Source organism: Carcharodon carcharias, chromosome 14, assembly GCF_017639515.1.
Source record: "Carcharodon carcharias isolate sCarCar2 chromosome 14, sCarCar2.pri, whole genome shotgun sequence".
NCBI classification, from domain to species: domain Eukaryota; kingdom Metazoa; phylum Chordata; class Chondrichthyes; order Lamniformes; family Lamnidae; genus Carcharodon; species Carcharodon carcharias.
Window position 1 is genome coordinate 131,415,461 of NC_054480.1, and position 12,729 is coordinate 131,428,189.

Here is a 12,729-nt window from a genome sequence, read left to right on the forward strand (position 1 = left end):
GCACACACAGAGCAATCTGTACATGCCATTAGTAATCTGGAACTAATGACCCAAATTTCCTACTCAAAGTCTGCCTTTCTAAATGAATCCATTCATGGTGCCTTTCAGATCAAGAGCTGTTGGTAGGAGGTTAGCTGTCGTTCATTATCAGAACTCACTTGTCACGTTAGGCCCATACATATACTTCCCACTCTGGTTAGTTTTGGTCTTATACTTGAGGCAACATTTAAAAGCAAACCAAAATCCATTGAGCCCTGTCCTGAATGTACATTCTATGCAAGAGGGGCCTCCCAGAACCCTTTATGAATTTTTTCCCTATCTCTTTACACGAACATAAGAAATAGGAGCAGGAGTGGATTATATGGCCCATTGAGCCTGCCCACCCCCCCACCCACCCCCAGCCAATTCAATACGACCATGGCTGATCTTGGGCATCAGCTCCACTTTCCCGCCTGCTCCCCATATCCCTTAATTCCCTGAGGCACCAAAAATCTGCCTATCCCACCTTAAATGTATTAAATTTTTACTGAAGTCACTGATTCATACTGTGGTGTGATCTCAGGCATGCTGCCACAGTCTAGCGCCTCACTCAGGTGGCCATCATGCGAGTCTATTGTTTGACTGTGGAGGGCATCGCAGCTGACTCTAATTCTGTTCCTGACAACATGCAGGCATTATTTTTCCAGTTGTGGGGTCACTGGATAATGAATCTTGGCTGATTTGGTTTTTACAAGCTCCATAACCTGGGGGTCACGGAGGCTAATTGCAGTACTCCTCATTGAGATATTGGGACATATAAGTGAACTAGTGCCACACCCCTAAATTTGTAACAAATACCTCAATGCATGTTTGAAATATCATTAAGCATCACACACATGAGGGAGGAGGTGATGGTGCAGTGATATTGTTATTGGACTAATAACCAAAAGACCCAGGATAATATTCTGGGGACCTGGGTTCAAATCCCACCATGGCAGATAGATCTGGAATTAAAAGTTCAATGGTGACCATGAAACCATTGTTGATTTTTGTAATACCCCTCTGGTTCACTAATGAAAGAAATCTGTAATCCTTACCTGGTCTGGCCTACATATGACTGACCCACTGAAATGAGCTAGTAAACAAAGACTCAAAAAAGGAATGAAACCAGACAGATCAACCTAGGCACTGGAAACAATCGCAGCCCTGTCAACCCTGCACAGTCCTTCCTATGGACTTTTGGGAGCTAGTGCAAAAATTGGGAGAGCTGTCTCACAGTGTAGTCAGGCAACATCAGACAGAATCATCTCTTACATGGCCCAGACTCCACCATCCCCATCCCTGGGTATGTCCTGTCCTACTGGCAGGACAGACCCAGCAGGGGTGACAACACAATGATATACAGTTGGGAGGGAGTTGCCCTGGGGGTCCTCAACATTGACTCCGGATCCCATGAAGTCTTATGGCATCAGGCCAAACATAGGCAAGGAAACCTCCTGCTGATTACCACATATCACTCAGCTGATGAATCAGTGCTCCTCCATGTTGGACATCACTTGGAGGAAGCACTGAGGGTGGCAAGGGTGCAGAATGCTCTCTGGGTGGGTGACTTCAATGTCCATCACCAGGAGTGGTTTGGTAGCACCACTACTGACTGAGCTGGCTGAGTCCTAAATGACAAAGCTGCTAGACTGGGTCTGCGGCAGGTGGTGAGGGAACCAACAAGAGGGAAAAACATACTTGACCTCACCCTCACCAACCTGCCTACCACAGATGCATCTGTCCATGACACTATTGGTAGGAGTGACAACCGCACAGTCATTGTGGAGATGAAGTCCTGCCTTCACATTGAGGATACCCTCCATTGTGCTGTGTGGCACTACCACTGTGCTAAATAGGATGGATTTCGAACAGATCTAACAACTCAAGACTGGGCATCCATGAGGCACTGTGGGCCATCAGCAACAGCAGAATTGAACTCGAACACAATCTGTAACTTCATGGCCCGGCATATCCCACACTCTACAATTACCATCAAGCCAGGGGATCAACCCTGGTTGAATGAATGAGGAGCTGCACCAGGAACACCTAAAAATGAGTTGTCAACCTGGTGAAGCTATAAAACAGGACTACATGCATGCCAAACAGCATAAGCAGCAAGTGATAGACAGAGCTAAGCGATCCCACAACCAACGGATCAAATCTAAGCTCTGCAGTCCTGCTACATCCAGTTGTGAATGGTGATGGACAATTAAACAACTCATTGGAGGAGGTGGCTGCACAAATATCCCCATCCTCAATGATGGAGGAGCCCAGCACAGCAGTGCAAAAGATAAGGATGAAGTATTCGCAACAATCTTCAGCCAGATGTGCCGAGTGGATGATCCATCTTGGCCTCCTCCGGAGGTCCCCAGCATCACAATGCCAGTCTTCAGCCAATTCGATTCACTCCACCTGATATCAAGAAACAGCTGAAGGCACTGGATACTGCAAAGGTTATGGGTCCTGACAACATTCCAGCAATAGTACTGAAGACCTGTGCTCCAGAACTTGCCGTGCCCCTAGCCAAGCTGTTCCAGTATAGCTACAACACTGGCATCTACCCAGCTATGTGGAAAATTGCCCAGGTATGTCCTGTACACAAAAAGCAGGACAAATCCAACCCGGCTAATTACTGCCCCATCAGTCTACTCTCAATCATCAGTAAAGTAATGGAAGGGGTCATCAACAGTGCTATCAAGTGGCACTTGTTTAGCAATAACCTGCTCACTGATGTCCAGTTTGGGTTCCATCAGGGCCACTCAGCTCCTGACCTCATTACAGCCCTCGTTCAAACATGGACAAAACAGCTGAACTCCTGAGGTGAGGTGAGAATGACTGTTCTTGACTTCAAGCTAGCATTTAACCGAGTGTGGCATCAAGGAGCCCTAGCAAAACTGGAGTCAATGGGGATCAGGGGGAAAACTCTCCGTTGGTTGGAGTCATACCTAGCACAAACGAAGATGGTTGTGCTTGTTGGAGGTCAATCATCTCAGCTCCAGACATCACTGCAGGAGTTCCTCAGGGTTGTGTCCTAGGCCCAGCCATCTTTAGCTGCTTCATCAATGACCTTTCTTCCATCATAAGGTCAGAAGTGGGGATGTCCGCTGATGATTGCACAATGTTCAGCACCATTCGCAACTCCTCAGATGCTGAAGCAGTCCATGTGCAAATGCAGCAAGACCTGGACAATATCCAGGCTTGGACTGACAAGTGGCAAGTAACATTCACACCACACAAGCGTCAGGCAATGACCATCTTCAACAATATGGAATCCAAGCATCACCCCTTGATGTTCAATGGCATTACCATCACTGAATCCCCCACTATCAGCATCCTGGGGAGTTACCATTGACCAGAAACTGAACTAGACTAGTCATATAAATGCTGTGGATACAAGAGCAGGTCAGAGGCTAGGAATCATGCGACGAATAACTCGCCTCTGACTCCCCAAAGCCTGTCCACCATCTACAAGGCACAATTCAGGAGTGTGATGGAATACTTCCCACTTGCCTGGATGAGTGCAGCTCCTACAATGCTTAAGAAGTGAGACACTATTCAGGACAAAGCAGTCCGCTTGATTGGCATCACATCCACAAACATTCACTCCCTCCACCACCGATGCACAGTAGCAGCAGTGTGTACCGACTACAAGCTGCACTGCAGGAATTCACCAAGGATCCTTAGACAGCATCTCCAAACCCACGACCACTACCACATAGAAGGACAAGGGCAGCAGATAGGCGGGAACACCACCACCTGGAAGTTTCACCATCCTGACTTGGAAATATATCGCCATTCCTTCACTGTTGCTGGGTCAAAATCCTGGAACTCCCTTCTTAACAGCACTGTGGGTGTACCTACACCACGTGGACTGCAGTGGTTCAAGAAGGCAGCTCACCACCACCTTCTCTAGGCAATTAGGGGTGGGCAATAAATGCTGGCCTAGGCAGCGAAGTCCACATCCCATGAATGAATAAAAAAAAACATGAGCCAAGGTTTTGCAATAAACCATGGCAAAAATGTTAAAGAGCGGCATTGTGCAACTTGGGAGAATAACAATAAGATCCCCTTGGGTGAATTGTATCCTATAGGTTTAGCATGTGCCCTCATGTTGTTAACAAGATACAAGCTGGTTTGTGAAGCCAAAACTAAGACACAAAGCTTTTCTTTATTGAGAGTTACTTGGTTCAGCCTCACAGCATCCACCCACTCAACCCAGTGTTCCAGCTATCCCCTATTCTGCTCAAAGACAATTAAAACCCATCACCTGTTTCTCTTAACCTTGTAAGGGTTAAAAAGGGACTCGTAGTCAAACAGGGATTTTATATTTGTAAAACCAAAGGTCAGCTGTACTTTCCAGGCGAACCTTGTACACCATATGGCCGACATTAGCAGAGCTCTCCAGAAAGACCTTTGGGAGCACAAGGGATTAACTGGATAGGTGACAGAAGGGAGGGATGAGGATAAGCAGCTAAGGTAAAGACAAACAGTGCCAGGGACGAAGCCAGGCTAGGATGAGATGAAGAGGTGCTGCTTGGGTAAGGAAAAGGTACATATCTTGGAATGGAGACATCTGCTTATTGTTTGATTATGTACTGACAAGACTGGAATTTGAATAACACAATGTGTACATGACTAGTTGTGCATAAAATAGATGCTTTTCCTGTAATCGGTAGAGTTCTGTTTTAGCCAGTCTAAAGCAGATTCTCACTGCGTTCGTTTGAATAAAATGATCGTTAACCGGTATCTGAGTCTCCTGTGGTCAATTCTTAGAAGGCACCACAACAACCTTGAGAATGTAATTGACATGACATTAACACACGTGATCTCATGGAACTCTCCTGTTTAGGACTAATTACCCTATCACCTGCTTTAAAGTTGGGCTCCTTCTGTGCTGTATGAGTCCCATGATTTCCTGAGATCCTATACTGGCTGCTGGCTCAGTAGTAGCAAAGGACCCAGGAATTAAATCAACCTCTCCAAATTTCACAATCACAAAGAAGTTCTTGGTGCCAAACATGTGTAAAAATATATCTAAGTGGAGGTACAGGGAGCAATGAAAAGAGGAAAGAAAATTAATGTAAATAGTAATGTTAATTTACATATTTAGCTCATCCTCCGAGGTGAAGGTGACCATTTTCATCATCTGGGGTATTTGGCAAGTTTCCAGTGGGCACGTAGGTGACTGCTAAGGCTAATCTCCAGTGGAAGATACTGCTGTAAATAGAACAGGATATCGCAGATGATGGAATTTTGGACGTGTTGCTGGCTCAGAATTTCCTCTCCTTGCATTCTCTCTCTGCCTCTGATTCATGCTTACTTGTGAAGGAGGCTGCACTGTGTTTTATTTGGTTGTGCCAGGTGCAGTGATCCTGGGTGAGCTTCAGCCAGGAGTTGAAGTCGATGTCAAAACTCCTAAGAGAAGCCTCCAGAGTGTCCTTGCAGCATTTCCTTTGACCACTACGAGAGAGCACCACAGACTCATGCTCTCCATAGAAGATTTGCTTTAATAAGTGAGTGTCAGGCATTCTGGTTACATGACCAGCCCAACTTAGTTGTGATTGTCTCAATATGGTGTGGATGCTTAGCATGCCAGCTCGGGTGAGCACTGCAGTGTCTGCTATATTGTCCTGCTGTCTGATCAAAAGAAGCTTCTGAAGGCAGCTCAAGTGAAAGTGCTTGGGGCATGACGCTGGTATACATCCAAGTCTTGCATGTATAGAACAGATTGGGCAGAACTATTGCTCTATATACTTTCAGTTAGGCAGGCTTAGTGCTCTTTGTTCCAAGACAGATGTTCGAAGTTTGCCGAAGGCTACACATGCTTTGACAATTTATGATAATTTACATATTTAATATTTGAACAATAAATGGTTCAACTAAAGCCATCCAGTTGACGGGTTTTTTATTCATTCATGGGATATGGGTGTCGCTGGCTAAGCCAGCATTTATTGCCCATCCCTAATTGCCTTTGAGAAGGTGGTGGTGAACTACCTTCTTGAACTGCTGCAGTCCAGGTGGTGTAGGTTCACCCACGTTGCTGTTAGGGAGGGAGTTCCAGGATTTTGATCCAGCGACAGTGAAAGAACAGCAGTATAGTTCCAAGTCAGGGTGGGGTGTGGCTTGGAGGGGAACTTCCAGCTGGTGATGTTCCCATGCATTTGCTGCCCTTATCCTTCTAGATGGTAGCAGTCATGGTTTTGCAAGGTGCTGTCTAAAGAGCCTTGGTGAATTCCTGCAGTGCATCTTGTAGATGGTACACACTGCTGCCACTGTGCATTGGTGATGGACAGATTGAACATTTGTGGATGGGGTGCCAATTAAGTGGGCTGCTTTGTCCTGGATGGTGTCAAGTTTCTTGAGTCTTGTTGGAGCTGCACTCATCCAGGCAAGTGGAGAGTATTCCATCACATTCCTGACTTGTGCCTTGTAGATGGTGGACAGGCTTTGGGGAGTCAGGTGGTGAGTTACTCACTGCAGGATTCCTAGCCTCTGACCTGCTCTTGTAGCCACAGTATTTACATGGCTAGTTTAGTTTCTGGTCAATGGTATAGCGTGACATTGGTTATATTGAAATCAATGGAACTGGTGAAGAGTGTGATGGTGTCTAGCAGGTAGGCAACATAATACTGCCTAGTTTGAGTCAATATCCCCTCCAAAAATATTTCCTACCCCAAAGAGTTAGTTTGATGGGCACTCTCTCAATTAAAAAAAGCAAATGTAAGTCTGCAACATTAACTCCTGTAAATAGGGCAAGAGGGCATAGATTCAAAGTGGGGATTGGCAACCAATGCCCAATAATCTAGAATGTTTCTACCAGAGGAAGAAAGCAGGAATAATTCTCCTCCCAGTTTACAGGCTATAAATGGGCAGACACAAACTGGAAATGGCTCACAAAGAATGATTAACGCATGGGGTGGACTTCCCCATGGTGTAGGGCTATTTAAGGGACAAGTGGATATTATGGTGGATCACTGTAGGTTTGTTCTTAATTGATGGGCAATAACTGGCTTTGCCATCTATACCCACATGCCATCAATGAATAAACAAAAAAAGGAGCTAAGGATGGGGGTGAATAGAGCCCTCTTGTTGATATTTATTTCACAATTGGAGAAAAGAAATACATCCAGCTCAGCTAGCTAATTGTGTTGTCGAGATAAGTTTTGTCTTGTTCCTGCACCTAGCTCCTACCTGCTAGCGTCCTTGTAACTAAGAATCAGTCCAATTCTTATATTTCCTCCACTCATAATCTCTTTGCCAATGTGCTGAACCTCAGTGGGTCACAGTTCCACTCTCTGCTTCTATGCTTGGTGAGTTCAATGAACCTGAATGCTATATTTGGGATCTTGCTGTGCATAATTTGGCTACTGCCTTTGCCTGCAGAATCCCAGCAATTGCAGTTCATAAGTAATTGAATGGCTGTGACGGACTTTGGAACACCCTGAGGATGTGAAAGACTGCTATGGAGATGCAAATTCTGACTTTAGTGTTATATAATCAAAATGTTACCTCCATGAACCACTCAAGTTTAGAATCAAAGAATCTATAATTGTGCTACTGGACCTTTTAAGTGGGATGCTGGACAAAGACTGTGTATGTCATTACACTTTACAGAAATCCCAGTCACAATGGTACTAATGAAAATGCAACAACTCAATCCTGTCCAAATGAACAATTCTCATCTCTTACCTTAGGTTGCTGATTGAGAATTGCATCCTACACAGAGCATTGAGGGAGACATAGAATGTTTCACAAAGTGTAGGCTTGTGCTAATGTTGCTGGTTCAGGCTATTTCAAGGGTGGAACCATCAAACATCATAATAATCAAAAGTAGGAAAATTAAAAGGCAATTCTACAAGAGATTGATTCAGGGGAAGGGCGAGTTTGCAGTTTGGATCCGCAAAGGTACAATCACGTTAAGTACAGTCAGACTGTATTAATGCACACGGCTCAAGTTACGTAATTACTGAGGTGTTCTTTGAATTAATGATTTCATCCCTACTGATGTCAATCTGGTTCTTTTTCATTGTTGCCTTCAGCATCTCCTCTCAGTTCCTTGTGGGTGGTACGATGTATTCAGCTGGTACTGAGTTTCAAAACTGACATGATTGGTTCCAAGCAGTAAAAAGCAGATAATGACTCCACAAATGGGACCTCATTGAGGAGCAGCTGTTTAATAATTGCCAATAATGGATAGTATCCATGAGATTGTGAGGATACAGTCAGCATTCCATAAGGTAGGAACAATCCTAAATGTCTTTGACATAGCCAATATTAATCCCTCAAGCAATGCTATTAAAACAGATCATCTAGTTACTATCTATTGTTGTTTGTGGGATTTTGTTGTGCTCAAACTGGCTGCTTCATTCCCCAAATTGCAAAAGTGACTAAACTTCAATAGTGCTTACTTGGCTATAAAAATGCTATGTAGGAGTTCCTTAGGATATGAGAAGATGCTGTCCAAATGTAAGTATTATACTCAACATTGTAATAGAGTTAGGTCTAATGACAAACATGTCTTTGGAGCTAAACCTGTATACAAATGGATATCTATGGCTTCAGATGCTCCTTGAGAGGAGGCTGTTTTCCATGGTGTTTGGACCCACTGGGCGGGCATTACGACTGGCTCCCATCATTTTGACATTTTGAGTTTGGTAATGAATGGGACTGAGCACCGGCCAAGAGTAGACCTGCCATAACTGAAAGTTAGTGACCACATCCACAAAACCACAAACACAGTTTTGGTTTTAACTGCATTTCTTGAAAATTGTATTTGCAGATTCAAAGAGGCAGTGCACATGAACATGCTATTACGCCTTGCTGCCGAATCTGAATGCAGATCTGTCACTGACGGTATAAAGTAATATTACAGAATTGTCTGCTGTGGCTTAGCGGGTAGCATCTTTATTCTGAATTAAATGGAGGTGGGTTCAAATCCCAGAGACTTGACCACAAAAATCTAGGCTGACACTTCAATGCAGTATTCAGGTAGTGGTGCACTGTTGGAGATGCTGTCTATTGGGTATGGCGTTAGACTGAGGCCACATTGACTGCTGCGGTTTCCTATACTACAGCACTTCACAAGTACAGAATTGTCTGGAAAGCAGTTTGGATGTCCTTAGGCCAAGAAGGATGCTGCATAAGAGCAGGTTCTTCATTTCCTTTTCAAATGCTTCTGTAATTAATAGGAAGTATAATTTACAATGAAAGTAACCCTGGGCTGCTTGGGTGGTCTAACAGATAAAACCAACTCGCCTACAGAGCTTTGATTCTTGGGTTGGGTAAAAAAGGTACTACAATTGTCCTCAGGACCATTGAGTCTGAGAAGGGAAATATCATGAGAAATGGGGACAGGAGTAGGTCATATGTCCCCTTGAACATGCCCCGTCATTCAGTCAGATCTTGATTGATCATTTCTACTGTCCTGTCCTTTTGTCATATCCTGGATATCACGTTGGCTTCCTAACTACTGATCACTAGCCAATCACCCCTACCCCACTCCTGACCCCTTACTGGAAAGTGTGCAGCTGATAAGGACAGGATCAGGCTTAACTGTGATGCTCATTCTTTCCACCTCATAATTGAGCAGCTTGTTGACACTTGTTGTCTTTGCTTAGCTGAGGTGTCCTTTAAGCACTTGCCCTGTGAAAAGCAGCTTAATAAGTTAGATACGAGGAGAATCAAGGAAGTTTGGGATAGTGCAGGGAGGTGTCGCAAAGGTAGATTAGCTTTGATGTTATTTTTTTTTAATTTGTTCATGGGATGTGGACATCACTGGCTAGGCCAGCATTTATTGCCCATCCCTAATTGCTCTTGTTCAGAGGGCATTTAAAAGTCAACCACATGACAGAATGTGCTCAAAGGGCCAAATGGCCCATTTTTGAAGTTCTTCTGAGAGGAGCGGGACAACTGAAAAAACAACAATCAAATAAAACACGTAAATTGAGACCAACAACTTACCAAAGGAAAACCAGCTTGCCTTCAAAGGCCACATATCATTGAGCCTCCGGAGCTACGAATAAAGGTTAAATCCATATTCCTATTAATGTGCAAATGTTCCAAGTTGTATTTATTATCATCCTTTGCTTTTCTATCAAGAAATAATTCATAACTGGAGCAACGGCACTACAAAACCAGCTCTCCTAAATCACAAATATTCAAGCAGGACAAAAAAATAGAATTAAAAATATGGCCTCTTGTTCGTTCCTGATTTAATTCACCCCATCACTGGTGGCCAAGCCTTCAGCTGCCTCGGCCCTTAGCTTTCAAATTCCTTCCCTAAACCTCTCCAATTCACACTCTCCTCCTTTCAGATGCTCCTGAAACCCACCTCTCCCTGTTCTAATATTCCCTTCGCTGCTCAGTTCTAATGTTTGTCTTTTGAAGCATCTTGGGACAGTTTACTGCATTATAAGCGCTACATAAATGTAAGTTGTTGCCGTAAATTGCCTGAACTTTGAAGTTGGTGTCTTGCTTTGTGGGGTAAGCTGCTGAGTTGCTGGAGCTTGGACCCTGCATTTGACTTATTAGCTGCAGTTTGGGCATCCCCCATCCCCTGGAAAAAAGACATCAAATAGCAGAGAAGCACCAGTAGATCTAAATCATTGTATTCTGATGATTAACCACACTAACAACTTTATTCATCAGCTAATTAGAAAAAGAGCTGAAATGGTTTGTGATGTGGCATATTTGATAGTGCTAAACTACCTACATACGAACCCAAGGTGAAGAATGGACTCACACTTTCTAAAGCATCTTCGATATCACTAAGTAGAATAAGGACAAGTGTGGATCCAATTCTCAGTGGTACAGTATAGAGGCAGGTGTAGATCCCATTCCCAGAAAGATAAGGGTAGTTGTGCATCCCTTCCAGATGGTATAAGAATGGGGCACTGTTATGATACAGCAGTTGGTAAAGACTGTTATCTAAAATCCCAGAGGGAAACTTTAAACAACTGTCATAACCTATATTTTCAATTGGTATCTTTGGTGTGCACCTCTGAATTCAGAAATGAACCCACCTAGCCTCCAGATGTGTTTATATCAAACTAAATGAAACATTTATTAATTTACAACAAGATATTAAACATGTCTATAAATTACTGCTATCATAACTTTAAAAAAATTCCCAAATTAATCTCCACTAAGGCAATAATAACCAATAGAATTAAACAGACACCAGGCAAAGCATTTTCACCTTATGAATTCAAAATGAGGTTCCTTTCAATCTGGTTCCTTTGCAGACAGTTGTAGGCTTACAGCTGCTTAGATATTACATGCCTCTGACCCCCTGCACACACAAACTCCCTTCTATTATACCCAGCTTTTCCCTTTGAATGTAAATTCTCATTGTATCACCAGGCCATTTGAATTCCACCTCTTCTAACAATAAAACCCCTTTCATAATACCAATTTTATTAGTAACATAAACATATTGCTTGGTGTCTCCTAGTTAGGTGGAAGATTTCACCTCTCCAGCCTTTGAATGGTTTATTCAACAAAATACAAATGTACTCTTTACCTTATTGTTTACATCTCAAAACTTCTATGCATCAAAGTACCTAGACTAGCTGCTCTAATCCAATTAACACAAACACAGACTAAACCTCTATTTAAAAAAAACAATTTCCAATAACATTATATACATTAATATCTCTTCATGACAGGTACATGCATTTCCCAGCTAATATAAGGATGGAGTGTACAAGGATCCAGGTGCCATGAAAGTGGGAATAAAATCCCAGTGTGATATGGATGGTTCTATGTCCAATTCCTGGTGGTATAAAGGCAGCTGTACATCCCATTCCCAGAAGGGTGTTTGTAGCTCCTGTTCTTGGTGGTATGGCATCAATAGATTTACAACTATTGTCCTCAATACTCTTGGAATAGGGTGGGATAAAATCAGCTAAATCAGCCTGATCCAGAATTGTTATGGCGCACAAGGAGGCCGTTCGGCCCGTTGTGTTCCCTCCAGGTCTCCGAAAGAACATTGCATCTAGTGACACTCCCCGCCTTCTCTCTGTAACTGTGCACATTCTTCCTTTTCAGATAATAATCCAATTACCACTCAAATGACTCAATTGAACTACCTCCACCACACTCTCAGGCAGTGCATTCCAGATCTTAAACACTTGCATTTGCTCTGTCCAGACCCCTCATGATTTTGAATATCTCTATCAAATCTCCACTCAACCTTCTCCAAGGAAAATGGAGCTAACTTCTCCAATCTATCTATGAAGCTGAAGTTCATCACCCCTGGAACCATTCTCGTGAATCTTTTCTTCAATCTTCCTAATGCCTTCTGTGTGGAGATAACTGGATCCAGCTCAGGATCTCTCTCAAGCTTGAATAGGCTGCCAGCCGTTCCAATGGAGGCTCATGCATGAAGAGCGACCACTTGGGCTAAGTACTGGGTGAATTCAAACCCTGCCAATGGTCATTGGCTTCATGGGAGGAGTGGGAGGAGAAAACAAAAGCATGTGGGGAAACATTTCCACACAAAGCTGAACTGGAGCCTGTGAAAGAGCAGAAACCTCCGCAGAAACAATATTTGAAATAAGGTTCTGTTTTTATTGTCTTCCACTGAATGATTTTCTCTTCATACACAAGACAAAATGTGGAAATAATTAAAGCCAGGTTCCATTAAGTCAGATTATCCAACATCATCCATCCATTATTCATCCATTTATATCATTATAAACAGTTCAA

General features: G+C 43.4%; 1 protein-coding gene across 1 annotated transcript in view; it reads left to right on the forward strand.

Moving 5' to 3' along the window:
* Window positions 1-8,082: 8,082 nt before the first annotated feature.
* haus8 (HAUS augmin like complex subunit 8) overlaps window positions 8,083-12,729 on the forward strand; it is a 103,620-nt gene continuing 98,973 nt past the window's right edge. Inside the window, exon 1 of the mRNA XM_041204073.1 lies at window positions 8,083-8,258. The gene's annotated coding sequence lies outside the window, so the exon portion shown is untranslated. The remainder of the gene's footprint in view (window positions 8,259-12,729) is intronic.